At 43.0% G+C, this 16,003-nt stretch overlaps 1 pseudogene; it reads right to left on the bottom strand.

The window, feature by feature from the left end:
* Positions 1–3,098: 3,098 nt before the first annotated feature.
* On the bottom strand, positions 3,099–8,853 carry LOC140742152 (signal recognition particle receptor subunit beta pseudogene; annotated as a pseudogene).
* Positions 8,854–16,003: the final 7,150 nt, after the last annotated feature.

A 16,003-nucleotide genomic window follows, 5' to 3' on the forward strand; every position in this document is an offset into this window, starting at 1 on the left:
AAAAGCCTGAAAGAGCATATCACCAGCCTCAAGGACACCTTCTACCCCGGCTGATAAGGAGGGTCCAGTGCGCAGGGTCAAAAGAGACTGCAGAGAGTTGTAGACTAGGTCAGCTCCTTCGCAGAGTCAGCCCTCTTCACATTTTTAAGAAGCCATGCCCCAAGAAGCAGCACCCACCGGTGGAAGAACCTTTAACATCTGGACATGCCCTCTTCCCGTTACTACCATCGGGGAGGAGGTACAGGAACCTGAAGGCCCACACTCAATGTTTAGTAATGGCTTGTTTCCCTCTTCCATCAGATTTCTGAACAGTCCACGAATATTTCCTTGCTATTGCTCTTTGGTACTGTTTTTCATTTATTTATTTATTAACTGATTGTATTTTATATATTTGCACTGTACTGCTGCCACAAAACAACAAGTAAAAACCTATTCCTGATTCAGCTGTTATAAGACAATAGAACGGTTCCCTAATATGACATGACGGACTCTTGACCTTGCAGTCTAACTCCTTATGACCTTGCACCCTATTGTCTACCAGCACTGATCTTCCCTGTAGCTGTTACACTTCATTTCTCCATTCTATTATTGTTTTATCTTATATGAAGAGTAACCATATGCAACTCAGTTTTCACTGTATCTCAGGATATATGACAATAACAAATCAATTCCAATTCCATCAAAGACCAACACCCCCCTTCCCCTACTCCCAATCCAGATCATGCTCTCTTCTTGTCATTACCATTGGGCAGGAGGTACAGAAGCTTTGGGTCCCAGATCACCTGTTTCAGGAACAGTTATTACCCTACAACCATCAGACAACTGAACCAGCCTGGAAACTTCACTGACCAACCACCTCTCCAAAATGATTCAACAACTTACAGACTTACTTTCAATTTCAAGGGCTCTTACTACTCATGTTCTCAGTTTTTTTTATATTTTCACGGTTTGTCGTCTTCTGCACATTGGTTATTTTTGTGTATGGCTTGTCGTAGATTCCATTGTATTTCTTTATTTTTCTTGCAAATGATTGTAAGAAAATGAAACTCAGGGCAGAATATGGTAATATATACTCAGTGACCACTTTATTAGGTACCTCCTGTACAAGAACCAATAATGCTGTACAAGAATCTTCTGCTTCTGTAGCCCAACCTCTTCAAAGCTTGATGTGTTGTGTGTTCAAAGATGCTCTTCTGCACACCACTGTTGTAACACATTGTTATTTGAGTTATTGTTGCCTTCCTATCAGCTCGAACTAATTTCCCCATTCTCCTCTGACCTCTCTCATAAACAAGGTGTTTTCACCCTCAGAACTGCCACTCACTGGATGTTAATTGGTTTTTTTTTGGCAGGATTCTCTGTAAATGCCAGAGCAGGCATTCCCAACCTGGGGTCCATGGACCCCTTGCTTAATGGTACTGGTCCATGGGATAAAAAAAAGTTGAGAACCCTTGCCCTAAATATGATTGTACATGAAAATCCCAGGAGGTCAACATTTTATGAGGATACTCAAACCAGACTATCAGGCACCAACAATCATTCCATGGTCAAAGTCACTTAGATCATATTTCTGCCCCATTCTGATGTTTGATCTGATCAACAACAGAACCTCTTGACCATGTCTGCATGCTTTTATGCATTGAGTTGCTGCCATGTGATTGGCTGATTAGATATTTGTATTTATGAGCAAATATTCAGGTGTACCTACTAAAGTGGCCACTGAATGTATATGTACTTTGATAATATATTTCCTTTGACTTTTTGACTTTGACTTGATTTCCAAATTCCCAACTGTGATAAGGACCACTCACTATTTGGTATGGGTGGGACGGGGTCAAATGTCCTAACAAAACATTTGGAAAGGACAATCTTCTGGAGCGTGAACCTACAGAAAGCATCCGGCCCAGATGCAACCAACAGACCACAATCAGTAAGGACAGGCAGCAAGACCTCCACCACAATCATCCTTGACACTAGAACTCCACAAGTGTGTGTATGTCTTCAGGCCCCTGACTTACTTCCGATACACTCACAGCTGTGTGGCCAAATTCTATTCTAACTCTATCTAGAAGTTTGCAGAAGACATCATCATAAAGGGCCAAGTCTCAAATAATGATGAGTCAGAGTGGAGAATGGTGATGAAGAGCCTTGTGGCATGGTATCCTGCCAACAACAGTCAAGTCCATAGAAGAACTGAGGTATAGAGGGACTTCAGGGTGTCCAGGTGCACATTTTACTGAAAGTGGCTATGTAAGTGGATCAGGTGGTTAAAGAAAAGGCACGTGGAATGCTTGCCTTTATTGATAAGGGCGTTGAGTACAAGATGAAGGAAGTCATGCTACAGCGATCAAAAACTTCAATCAGACCGCACTTGAAGTATTGCTTGCAGTTCTTATCACTCCATTATAAGAAGGATGTGAAAATCATGGAAAATGTGTAGTAGTTTGCCAGCACAGTGGCATAGTGGTGAGTGTAACACTTTACAACAACAGATTTAAGATCAGGTTTCTATTCCTGCTGCTGTCTAAGTAAGTTTCTACCTTCTCCCATGACCACATGGGTTTCCTCCCACATTCCAAAGATATACAAGTTAGGGTGACAGTGAGTTATGGGCATGTTATTTTGGAGCTGGAAGCATAGCTACATTTGCGGGCTGCCCCAGCACATCCTCAGACTGTGTTGGTGTTGACTCAAACAATGTATTTCACTGTATGTTTCGATATACATCGGACAAATAAAACTATTCTTTAAATATATCCTTACCACAAATCACTCCAGCGTGTGGTGAAGAGTTGCCCACCATTGAGAACATCTACCATAAATGCTGCCTGGGCAGGGCGAAAAGCATTATCAAGGATGTATCTCACCCTAACCATGGACTTTTTACTCTACTCCCATCCGGTAGGCACTACAGGAGCCTCCGCTCCCGCATCAGCAGGCACAGGAAGAGCTTCTTCCCTGAGGCTGTGACCCTGCTGAACCTCACATCACAGCGCTAAGCAGTATTGCACCCATAATGTACTGTCTCAGTACTTTTTATATTTGTGTGCTGTAGCACTTACTTTTTATTTGCAGTTATTTTGCAAATAACACAATTCTTGGACAGTCTCAGTAAAAGGCAAACGTTCATCCTCATGCACATGTCTTTTTACAACACCTCACGCTACTTTAACAAGCCAAGCTTCTATAGTGCTTATGTCCACCTCGCCGCCACTTCCTTTGTTGCCTCTTGCACTGCACTCTGCAAACTCGACCTTCATAGGCCCCTGAGAGAAGTCATAATCTTTTCCCTTCTTTCCCAAGGGTACAGAGCCAGCAACGCCAGATTCATCCAAGGACTTTGGTACACCAGAGCAAATTGTCCTCAGTGTGTTTAGCTCCTTTTCCAGTTGTTGCTGAATTAATTTTGCAGATTTGGCCATGGTCACATCTTGCTTGTTGGAAGCTATCAGAAGTGGTGGTGCATTCTTCACAATCACTGCATCGGTCAGCAACATGTAGAGGAATTCAGCAACATCCTTCAGTTCTTTTTGAAATGACACACTGTCCACTACAAAGACAATAGCTCTGGCGTCATTCTTGTGTTTCTCCAAATACTGATGACGCAGACTTTCATGACCAGGCAGATCATGCAAGGTAAGTGCAGGGGCCTTGTCAGCTTTAGGTTTGTACAATGCAGTGTTACTGGTTATGGATGTATGCGTCACCATAAACTTCCTTGACAGTAGCCTGTAGCATTTCTGGTTAGATGTTAACTACATTTCATTTGGCTTTGTATCTGTACTCGGCACAATGACAATAAAGTTGAATTTAATCTAATCTAAACAAGGACACTGTCTGCATTGGAGGGTATGAGTTTTTTGAAATTATGAGAAGTATACATCGGGGAGACAATCAGAATCTGTTCCCCAGGGTAGAAATGGAAAACACCAGAAGACATGCTTTTAAGCTAGAGCTGTTGGGTTTACATTTAATTTATGATCCTTAGGGTTCTTCTGGGAGTTAAAAATGGTGAGCAGTCTTAACTCCAAGATTTCAGTTCATTTTGGAGTACAAACATACAAATACTAAGCAAATTAAATAAAGAGATGAGAAACGATGCTAAGAGCGAATAATGCTAAGGGATGTAAGACAAAGGAATAAAAAGAAGAACCCAAGATGGTGCTCCTGAAATATCTATCACTTTTATAGAAAAGATTCCTTAGATAGAGATGAATTAGTTAATAGGCTACATAGTTAAAACAATTACATCACGTGGGGAATGTGCTAATACGTTGCAATGAAAAATGAGAAAGGTGATAAACCGTTAGTTTAGCTGCTATATCACTTTCTGCCAGTGAGTGTGAAAAATACATGAATTTGTTAAAAAGTACAAATCTTATTTTTTTTAAAGACCCACTGGTTTCCTACAGAGGTGACATGAGAGGCAGGCTTTTACAGTGAAAGTTAGGTGCCTGGAATGTATTACCAGAGTAATAGTGGAATTGATGGTGTTTAAGAGGCTCTTTGATAAATACATGAATATGAAGGGCGTAGGGACCATGTGCACTGCCTCTTTTAGTCCGTCTGTATCGTATTTTGTGTTGCATGTTTATTATGGGTAATTTGACACCTATAATTTGGGACGTGGTGGAAGTGAAGAACATAGTTACATATTCACAGTTTGGTATTAGTTCAGTTTTAGTCTGGTTAGAACAGGGGGTAGGTCGGGGAAATTATCCAGCTTCACCCCACCCTCTCTGGTCTTCTCTTATCATTTTGCATTTTCCCCTCCCCCTCCTACTTTCAAATCTCTTACTATCTTTCCTTTCAATTAGTCCTGACCTGAAACATCAACAGTGCTTCTCCCTATAGATGCTGCCTGGCCTGCTGCGTTCCACCAGCATTTTGTGTGTGTCGGGGAAATTATATTTTTTTTGACCGCTAATTTTTAAATACGCTCAACACTAACACTTAAGTACTCTTGAATATGCTTAGACTGTTTATTTCTTTGCATTATTAGTTTGTTTCATTTTTTTTATTGCTACAAGACTGTTCATCTTTGCGGTTTCTTAGTAAAGGATTGAACATACCTTCTTCAACTTAGAACTTCATTATTGTGGAGCACATCATACACTGTCAACTCCCCATGCTTAGTCTCTGAGCAGTTTTGGTTTGTTTTAAAGTAACGGCTACAAATTGCATGAGAGTGAGATTGTAGATGCAGGTGGGTTCGCTGTTGTAATGGACTGGGTTAATCAGACCCAACCATTTGAGCGTCCAGGAAATGTTGCAATAAGCATATGAGGACAAAAAAAAACTCAAGCTTAATTTACTATCATAAAATAGATAGCTGAAATAAACCACACAAAGTACTAAGATTACTGCAAGTCACAAACATTATTGGGTTCACAATTCTTAGTCACCACTTGATTGCTGTTGTTGGGAAAACTCCGATTTTCGACTCACTCGTGAAACCACTCCTTGTTCCCCAGGCACCAATTGTGACCCCAGTCCCAGCTGAAGTCCAAAGAAAATTCAAAAAACAGCCCAATATATTCACAAGCTTTATAAGCAGAGTAATCACGAGACAGACAAACTCTTTGATCTTTTGTTTTCATGCCATCAACACAGACCACCCCTTTCTTGAAACACAGGATGTTAGATACTCCAGTGGCCACTCATTGTCATCTCATTCAGTCATGTCTGGACACACAACATTTCCATGGCTTTCAAACTACTGTACATTAAATTCTACATATAAACAATAAGCCCAAATCCAGCAATCAAACCAGTTGACAGGCATTCTCAGTTTTTACTCTACAGACCTCACATGCTACAAGCTCAGAAGGGGTTAAATGGTCATTGACCTGATGGGTAGGTGTTGTAACAGGACCCCCTCCCCTATGGCTGACTCCTTACGGCCCTGGCTGCTCAGAGAGATGTTGATTGTTGTCATGGATGAGAGTGACCCAGGACCTCTCCTCTGGTCCGAATCCTTCCCAGTCCACAAGATATTGCCGAACACCTCGAATAGTTCACGAGTCCAAAGTTCTTCTCACAGTGAAAACCTGCTAACAGGTTGGTGTCCACAGACTTTTACTTGGAAACATGGAAAGTGCAATTATTCTTGAGGGTCTTGGGGAGCTGCAAGATGTAGGACACCAGGTTTACTTTCCTGAGAATCCTGAAGGGTCCAATGAATTGGGGCGACCAATTCCTGGAGTCCACTTGGTGAGGCAAATCATTTGGCGACAGCCAGACCTGTTGGCCAGTCTGTAAAACTGGTCCCTGTCTTCTCTTGCAGTTAGCCTTTACTTCAGCCTTCCAGGTAGAAGCTATCAAAATCTCCCTTGCCCTAGTCCAACTTTTCTTGCAGCATCAGAAGAGATCTTCAGCCACAGTAACTCCAATCTCTGCCTCCTGGTCAGGGAAGAGGAGACATCCTGTGCACACTAAGTCATAAAGTGTTGTGGGCGACCTCTGCCCACATCAAATCATCCCTCCGCTTGTTCGGTCTTTCAGAGGCTGGGCATCTGAGGGTACATTCCATACCTTGATTCACCCGCTCCATCTGGCTGAGGACTGCAGGTGAAACCCAGAGGAAAGACTTACTATTGCCCCAATCAGTTTGCAAAATGCCTTCCAGAAACACAATGCAAATGCTGGACTGCAATCTGACAAAATGTCCACCAGAAAACCATGGATCCCGAAGACCTGCTGCAGGACAACCTCGGCCGTGTCTGCCACAGGTGGATGTCTGTCCAAGGTGATGAATTTGCAGGCCTTCAAAAAACGATCCACAATTACCAATGTAATGGTCTTCCCCTTGGAAGGAGGAAGACCCGTGAGAAAGTACTTGAGGTGTAACCCTGTGGTCTTTCTGGAACAGGCAGAGGGAGAAGGAGCTCTTGAGGTAGGGTGCAGGACTACTTGTTCGGGGTGTACACCTTACATGGCAGTACATATCGAAGGACCTCCTTCATCATTCCAGGTCACTATCAGCTCTTAATGAACTTGAGGGTCCTGGCAATCCTTGGGTGAGATGTCAATCTTGATGCACGTCCCCATTGCAGAACCTGTGACTGGACATGACTAGAGTCGATCACCCGACCCAGTGGGCCATTCTGAGGAATCTCCCCTGGCACCTGGGTCCTGCGAACAAATGTGTCAATCCCCCAAAGAATAGGCACTATCACCTTGGCTTGGGGCAAAATGGTGGTAGGCTGCTTTTCTCGTTCAGGTTCACTGAACTGACGGGACAAGGCATCTGGCTTCTGGTTCTTAGGTCCCAGTTGATAGGTCAGGATGAGATTAAAATGGTTAAAGAAAAGAGACCACCTGGGCTGCTTGGAATTGAGTCTCTTGGCCTTCTGATATAAGCCAGGCTCTTGTGGTCCATGCATACAATAAAATTGTTCTTGTCCACCTCGAGCCAGTGACACCATTCCTCCAGAGCCAGCTTGACCGTGAGTAACTCTCTATTCCCAATGTCATAATTCACCTCTGCCGGGGATAGATGCCTGGAAACTAACGCACGTGGGTACAGTTTATTGTCTGAAAGTGTCTGTTGGGACAACACTGCACCCACTCTGATGTCTGAGGCGTCCACTTCCACGATGAAGGGAAGGTCCAGGTTAGGTGCAACCAAACTGGGAGCTGTTGTGAACCACTGTTTGAGCTCTGCGGATGCAGCCTCCACCTCGGTAGTTCGAACAAAAGGACCCATGGATCCCTTGGTTAGTGCCATCAGCGGAGGCACCACTGAGCTGAAATTCCTGATAAACTTTCGATAAAAGTTAGCAAATCCCAGGAATCATTGGACCTTCTTCACACTGGATGGTGGTGTCCAATGCCTGATAGCCGGCGTCTTACTAGGGTCCATCTTGAGAATGCCATTAGAGATGATGAAGCCCAAAAAAGAAATAGTGGTTACGTAAAAATCAGACTTCTCCGGGTTTACATAAGCTCCATGATCAAGAAGCCTCTTTAGGATGTCTCTGACGTGAGCAATATGTTCCTCCATGGACTTTGAGAAAATTAGGATGTCATCCAGGTAGATGAAGGCATATTCTGGAGAGCATCCTGGAGCACATCATTTATAAAGGCCTGGAAAACTGCTGGGGTGCTCACAAAGCCAAAGGGCATGACCAGATAGCCATAGTGTTCTGTCGGTGTGTTGAATGCTGACTTCCACTCATCACCCCCTTTTATGTGAACCAGGTTGCCATTATGTGATTCAGCCCTCTATAATCAATGCCAGGTCACAGACTCCCCTCCTTCTACTGTATGAAGAAGCCAGCTCCAGCTGGAGAGGTGGTGGGCAAAATGAATCCCAGGGCAAGAGCCTCCTCAATATAATCCTACATTGTGCATCCCTCCAGGCCTGAGAGTGCGTATAATCAAAACCCTGTGGAGGACACGTACATGGCAGTAGATCTATTGCACAGTCTTAAGGTCAGTGCAGTGGAGGCTTTTCCCTTATGAAGACCTCTTTCAAATCTTTGTAGATGGAAGGGATTTCTACTAACTTTGGTGCTGCAATTACCACCGAACCTTCCTCCAAGTATGACTGCTGAGACTCCGTCGGTAGCGGGGCTGCTGCAGCAGACCCTAGAGTCTCCCCATCGGTCTGCAAAAGTCTTTAGTGAAAAGGGAAGCCAAATCACAGACCAAATCTTCATTCATCTCCTCAGACATCAGCAGTGAGGTGTGACAAATGGTCCTTGGGCTCCTGGGACTAGGTTCCAAGGATCTCCGTCTTGGATCCTTGCCCATAGATGGGACCTGACAACTGGAGCCCTTTGGTTTAGCTGCTAGAGTTCCATACTGCTTGCGCATCTCCTCGGTTTGCTCCTGAACTGGAGATCTCATTCCAGCGCACCCTTGACTAGAGTGGGTCATGTCTTGCACTGGCCTATTGGCCAGATCCAGCTTGTCTTCCCTTGAAGGTAGGACGGGGTTTCCTGAAGGCTCCAGATTATCCTGAGCAGGAGTCTGTCCCCTCGTTTGCTGCTGGTCTTGGGAGAGTCTGGGCTTTGGAACACCAAGCTGAAAACCCTCTAACAATGGCTGGACCAAGCAGTAATTCTCCCCTCCCTCTGGTCCATGGATGGGTTATGCTGGGACAGCCAAGAGTACCCAAGGATCGGGGTATGAGTGGAGCATCAATAACGTAAAAACTGATGTTTTCCACGATTCCCTATCCTCATCTGCAATGACACTGTCTGGTGCTGTATCTGCCCGGAACCTAGCAGGCAGCCATTCAAGACAGTTGTGGACAAGGACTGACTCAACTCACACAGTGGTATGTTGAGGTGACAGGTGGTCCCCAAGTCCAGAGAATTTCCCGCTGCTCCAAAGACCAAAAAAGCATTCACCTCTCGTCAATTCATACCCCAGGAGATATCCACCCTTAGTGTGACGCTAAAATCTGTGAGGTCGGGGGTGGCGGCTGCTACCATTACAGTCCTCCTGACACTGGACTATCTGCACAGTCCTCCCAACATGGGCAGCTTTGGATATTCAGCGTATAGGTGACCTGCTTCCCCACAGTAAGGGCAGCAACCTCCACTCCGACACTGGAACCTCTCATAGGCAGAGCTTCTTATGTGTCTAATTTGCATAGGCTCAACAGGAGCCTGAGCAGGAGATGGCCTGATCATCGTCCACGATCAAGGGGTGCATCCATGATGCATTGAGTCCAGGCTCAGGTTAGCCCTCTTTGACCTCTTGATGTAGTCCCACTTACGCTCTGCCAGACAAGTATCGAGACGAGTGGATTGGTCGGCCAGAGGCTCTAAGTCCTCGGCTTGTTCTTCCAAGCCGAGGGCATCCTTCAGTTTATCTTGGGAGTCCGTGGTGGTATAGCATCGTCAGGGCCTCCCTGTTCCAGCCACTCTCTTGGGCCAAGGTCCGAAATTCAAACGCGTAGTCAGCTGCTGACCTTCCACCCTGTCAAACCTTCATCAGACGGTCCGAGACTTGACTGGCTCGGTGGGGTGATGGACCACCATCCTCGTGGCAACCACAAATTCCTCTGAGTCTGAGCATATCTCCGACCTGCATTCCCAATGCACGGTGGCCCAGGCCAGGGTGCTTCCAGTCAGAAGAGGGTTAATGAAAGCCACCTCTCAACACTCTGAAGGGAACTGGGACGGCTGGAGTTCAAACACTGATGATCACTGATTGAGGAAGCCACAGCAAGAACTCTGGTCACCATTGAACTCACCAGCGTCAGAAGATGGACTGGCTCTGCAGAGAGATCAGTTGGGACATGGCAACCGGGAGCTTGTGTATCTCCAGACTCCATCTTGAAAGTTTCTCACTGTGGCTGGCCACAGCTGAGGAAAGGCTCCAATACCCCACTGGGTCCATGTTGCCTCAATTGTACTGTAACAAGAGTCCTTGATGAGGATGGCTTGCAACCAGATGCTGGAGTATCTGAGGCAGGGATCGAGACACGGTATCAAAGAGTATCTGAGCACAAAACAGACACGAGACTAAATCACGAGTAGGCTTATGATTGAGCATTGAACCGCAGTTTAGGTGCTCCTTAAGTGCTCAATCCTTGGAGCCCAAAACATGATTGCTAATTAGTGGGATTGTCCTGAATCTTTAAAGGGGCTGTGCCAGCTATCCATACGCCAGAGAGTTAGAGCATCTAATCTTCAGAAGATGGCAGGGATGGGTGCACATCATGACAAATGGGAACAAACCCACATGATCACAGGGAGAATGCACAAACCCCTTGCAGACAATGATGGGAATTGAACCCTGATCATTGATTGCTGCCTGGCGTTGTAAAGCGATGTGTTAACCACTATGCTACTGAGCTGCACAGGCGTCTTCAACAACTGCCATGGTGGGAGTTGAACTCACATTTCTGAATTGCTAGTCCAGGCCTCTGAGTCTCTAGCTTGGTAACTTCTCCACTGTGCCATTCATTCAGGTGATTAAGGATAGTTACATCAATATTTAAAAAAAATTCAGATCTTTGAAAACATTTCCCTCATTCTGATAAGTCAGTGAAGTTACTTCAGTATAAATGCAACTGAAAGTTAACTGAAGAAGTTAACTTTTTCTTAACTCTGCTCAGCTAACTCCTGTGATTAATTGGACTGCAAAGAAACCATATGGGAACAATGATGAGGAGCTACTCTTGAAGTATGCTTGTTTTTAATATTGAAAAACAAGATGACCAGTTTGCACACAAAATGAACCACAAACAGTAAAAGAAACATCCTGCATTTATACAGGTATAACTTCTTACATAAATGGCACTGGAACAGGCCATATACTGTAACCCATCCATATCAGAACATAAACTTAATCTTCCTCCCATGCTTCCTATCAATGTAGCTTTCTGTTCTCTTCTCTCTCATATGCTTGTACAGCTTCTTAAATGCATCTTATTAACACTTCAACCACTTCCAAATTCTACATTGCATTCCTTTTTTTGTGTCAAATAGTTCTTCATTGGATTTCTTAGCAACCATCTTAAATTGATGTTCTCTAATCATGCCTTTCCCCACAAGTGATAATATTCTCTGTCATACATCCTGTCAAAACTTTTCAACATTTTAAAGATCACTGTTAAATTACTCCACTATCTGATTTTCTGAAAAGTGACTCATTGGCATAGCAAAATATTCAAGAGTGCTTTAATGGTGTGTAATTAGACTCTTAACCAAAATAGGAAATACCACAACAACTGAACAAATTCTTTGTCAAATTAGCAGTTTAAGGAACAAAAGAAGCAATGGAGAAGTTTGGGAGGTAAATTTGAAGTCAGTCTCTACTTTTTGAATAATAAATATTGACAAAAACAGAAACATACTAGAATATACATACCTGTTCCTTAATCTTGATGATTAATTACCCCACTGGACATCAGCAGCAAAATTGCATGCAAATAAGTTAAGTTTCTTTGAGACAGTATAGGCTTCTCCCTCCAGTAGCAAAATGCAGTTGTCTTCCAGGCTCACCACCTCAACCACATTATTGACCCTGTAAGTTCTCTGCAGTGTATCTTGAATGCTGTTTTCATTACTGGAATAAACATTCTGGAAGAATATAATCTTTTTAAAGTGAATATATTGACTTAATTTCCCTTTCAAAGTAACAAATGTACTATTATATTGCTATTGTCCAAAGTGCGAATGTTAATTTTAGAGTTCTTTGAGTCTATAGCTCTGGTCTTCATTGATGGTAAAGAATAAAATAGTGATGTAATCTACCTGCAACATTATATTACAATCGGACGATGTGGATGATACTAACATATGTGGTGTTGTAGGCTGTGTAGAAGGTTATGACAAACTACAGGGGGATCTTGATCAGTTGGGGATATGAGCTGAACACCACATGCAAATAAATCTGTATTCTATTTTATGACATCAAACCAGGATAGGACATATGTAGTGAATGGTAGTGCCGTGGACAGAAGGACCCAAGAGTACAAGGCAAGAGTACTTTGAAAGAAGCTTCACAGGTATATAGGGTGGTGAAAAAGGCATTTGGCACACTGACCTTTATCAATCACAGCACTGAGTAGACGAGTTGAGAAGTTATGTTGTAGATTAACTGCTGAACGGATCCTGACCCGGATCTGGGCTGTACCTTCCAGATATCTGGACCTGACTTGCACTACCTTACTTTCCCTTTTCTATTTTCTAATTATGATTTATAATTTAAATTTTTATTATATTTACTTCAATTTGTACTCCAGGGAGCGTGAAGCGCAGCATCAAATATCGCTGTGATGATTGTACACTCTAGTATTAATTGTTTGGTGACAATAAAGTAAAGTAAAGATATATAAGACATTGGTGAGGCTGCAATTGGAGCATTGTGTACAGTTTTGGTGATCCTATTATGGAAAGATGCTATTAAACTAGAGAAAGTGCAAAACTGACATACCAGGACATTGCATAGACTTGGAGGCCCAAGTTACAAGAAGAGGTTACATAGACTATGACTTTATTCACCAGAACATACGAGATTGAGGAGTGACCTGACAGAGTGTACAAGGTCATGAGGAGGATAGTCAGGGAGAAAGCACATAATCTTTTTCCCAAAGAAGAATGCTAAAAACAAGAGTGCACAGCTTTAAGATCAGGTGTGAGAGGTTTAAAATCAGCATCATCTTCTTCACAAAAAAAGTGGTGTGTATTTGGAAGTGATCTGCCTGAAAGAATGGTTGAGTCAGCTACATTAGCAATACTTCAGAGCCATCTAGATTAGTACATGAATAGGAGAGATTTAGAGGACTATGGACCAAGCACGGGCAGATGCTACTTGTTCATTGGGCAAAACAATCGGCATGGACAAATTGGGCCAAAGGCCCTGTTTCCACACTGTGTGACTCCATGAGTCTAATCCAAAATCCCTTTTAGGACCATTATCTTCAAATATTAACAAATGGCACTACAATTTATTGCATTTTGAAATTAAGCAACAAAAATTGATGAATTGATGAATGCACTTTTTTGTTTCTTATACTTCTATCATTTGTTTCTCTGACTCCAGCACAAATGTAATAATTGTTTGGGAAACACCGCATGCCAAACTTCATAAAGTATTTCCACAAAATCTGCTACTGTTTTGTGGCAATGAAAATTAGCCTAGTTATATCCTTAGACAATTTCAAATCTGTAGCAAAAATCTGTTTGTGAAAGATTTGTCTATCAACCTGATGATGCTTAAAAAAGGCTTATCTACCTCTCCCTCAATGATAAATCATTGGGATTTGCATTGCTGTTGGATGGCTGCCATGTTGTTGCTGGAGTCACAGGTCAAGACATCTCTTTTGGTGCAGCCACTGCTTCTGGAAGAACCCCAACTAACTTGTTGGCTTGCTGCCAACCCTGTGGCTGATGTTGGCAGAAAACCAAAAAGATGAATTGTTTAGTTTGGAGAAATTGATCTGGGGTGTCAATTAGATCATTGCAATCAGAAATAGATTTATACTTCTGATCAGCAATCAAAAATACAGCAGTAACTATTAATATTGCAGATTGAAATTGAACCACTCTTCGAGGGAAAAATCTTTTATTAAAATATTTTGAAGACAAATTGTTTCCTGTAGCACCACACAATAGCATAAAATGCGTGGGGAGGATGTAACCTACCAGGCCATGTCTCACACCTAATTTATGTCACGATGTCCTCAATGTTTTTAGTTACTATCTAAAAACAAATAACCCAATTCAAAGTGTGAAAAGTGTAATTGTTGTATGCATCAGTCTATTTCTACAAAATCAGTCAAAACTAGGCAAAACATTTGTTGCAATTGTAGCTTTCTTGACCACTTACTTCCTCTGGCAGTTTATTCCAGCTACTCACAATCGTCTGTGGAAAGAGGTTACCTCTCAAGTCTCTTCCCTCTTATCCTGTATCTGTGCCTTCCTGTTTTGGACTCCCCAACACTGGAGAAAAGACTACAACCATATCTTCTTCTTCTCTCTTTGGCTGTCCATTTTCGATGATGTCTGAGGCCTGGGCAAGGTTGTATGGAAGACCTGCAGTTGCCCATGCTGCAAGTCTCTCCTCTCCACGCCACCAATGTTGTCCAAGAGAAGGGCATTAACCATATACCTTATCCATTTCCATCATTATTTTATAAATATCAATTAGTTCACTCCTCATTCTTCTGCACACCAGAGAATAAAGATCCAGTGTAGCCTACCACTCCCTAAATCTCAGGGCCCTCTAGTCATTTCATTCCTCACTCTGCACTCTCTCCAGCTTGCCAAAGTTTTTTCCTATAATAAGCAGCCCAGAACTATACACAATATTCCTAGTTCAGCCTCACCAACTACTTCTATAACTGCAAAATAATGTCTCTACTCTTAAAATTGATGCCCTAACAGATGAAGGCCATCATGCTAAATACCTTTTTGCCACCCTGTCTACTTGCGAGGCTGCTTTCAGCAACATGTGCACTTGATCTCCCAAGTCCCTCCATTCCACACCACTCGCCGATGCCATGCCATTCACTGTATAAGGCCTACCCAGGAATGAATATCCAAAGTCTATCACCTGACGCTTATCTATGTTGATTAGGTTACCCATTTGCTATTCCTCAGCCCATCTTCCTAACTGATCAAGATCTCTTTGCAATTTATTTTGACCTACTTCACTATTAACAAGATCCCTCTGTTTCGTATCACCAGCAAACTTGCTAATCGTACCATGTATACTCATGTCCAAATCGTTTACATAAATAATGAATCACAGAGGTCCCAACAGTGACCCTTGAGGCACCCCAAAGGTCATAGGCCTCCAGTCAGAGAATCAACCTTAACCATCACCCTCTGCTTCCTATATCAACCCAATTTATGAATCCACCTTCCTAGCTCATCCTGAAGCCCATGAGACCTAATTTTCCAGATCAGCCTAACATGCAGAACCTGGTCAAAGGCCTTACATATAAGGACCTGGTCGACATAATAAATGTTACTCCCTCCCCTACCTTCATCTATCCCCTTAGTTGCCCATTTAAAAACTCTAAAGGATTTGTCAGACATGACCTTACATGCTCAATGTTATGTTGACTGTTCCTGATCCAACCATGACTTGGTAGATCTTGACCCTCTGAATTCCTCCCAGTAACTTATCTACAACTGAAGTCAGACTCTCATCAGCCTGTAATTCCCTAGTCTGTACTTGCTATCCTTCCTTCACAAATGAGTAATGTTAGATACCCTCCAGTCTTCTGGAACTTGACTATCAACCAAGCAAATATTTCTACAAGGGCCTCCACAATTTCTTCCCTGACCTCCCACAAGCTCTGGGGGTGCATCTGGTCATGCTGTAGATACTTGCCACCTTAATGCGCTTCAATGTTGCAGATATCTCCTTCATCATTATATTCATATATTCCAAGACCTCACTACTTATTACCCGTATTTCTTTGGCATCCATGATATTCTCCTTAGTAAACACTGAGGATAATTATACATTAAAAATCTTGGCCAACTCCTGCAGCTCCACACCTAGGCAGCCCTGATGGTTTTTAAGG

Source organism: Hemitrygon akajei, chromosome 19, assembly GCF_048418815.1.
Source record: "Hemitrygon akajei chromosome 19, sHemAka1.3, whole genome shotgun sequence".
NCBI lineage: Eukaryota > Metazoa > Chordata > Chondrichthyes > Myliobatiformes > Dasyatidae > Hemitrygon > Hemitrygon akajei.